Here is a 331-nt window from a genome sequence, read left to right as displayed (position 1 = left end):
GAAACAGTGTCAGACTTTATTTTGGGGGGCTCCAAAATCACTGCAGATGGTGATTGCAGCCATGAAATTAAAAGACACTTGCTCCTTGAAAGGAAAGTTATGACCAATCTAGGCATTATATTAAAAGGCAGAGACATCACTTTGCCAACAAAAGTCTGCATAGTCAAAGCTATGGTTTTTCCTGTAGTCGTGAATGGATGTTAGAGTTGGACTATAAAGAAAGCTGAGTGCCAAAGAATTGATGCTTTTGAACTGTGGTGTTGGAAAAGACTCTTGAGAGTCCCTTGGACTGCAAGGAGATCCAACCAGTCCACCCTAAAGGAGATCAATC

General features: G+C 41.4%; 1 protein-coding gene across 1 annotated transcript in view; it reads left to right on the top strand.

Moving 5' to 3' along the window:
* Positions 1–331, top strand: part of PCTP (phosphatidylcholine transfer protein) — a 9326-nt gene that overhangs the window by 2444 nt on the left and 6551 nt on the right. The gene's annotated exons all lie outside the window — the stretch shown is intronic.

This window comes from Bison bison, unplaced genomic scaffold (genome assembly GCF_000754665.1).
Source record: "Bison bison bison isolate TAMUID 2011002044 unplaced genomic scaffold, Bison_UMD1.0 scf7180017864317, whole genome shotgun sequence".
In the NCBI taxonomy this organism is placed as follows: Eukaryota; Metazoa; Chordata; class Mammalia; order Artiodactyla; family Bovidae; genus Bison; species Bison bison.
This window is presented reverse-complemented; position numbering and strand designations above follow the sequence as displayed.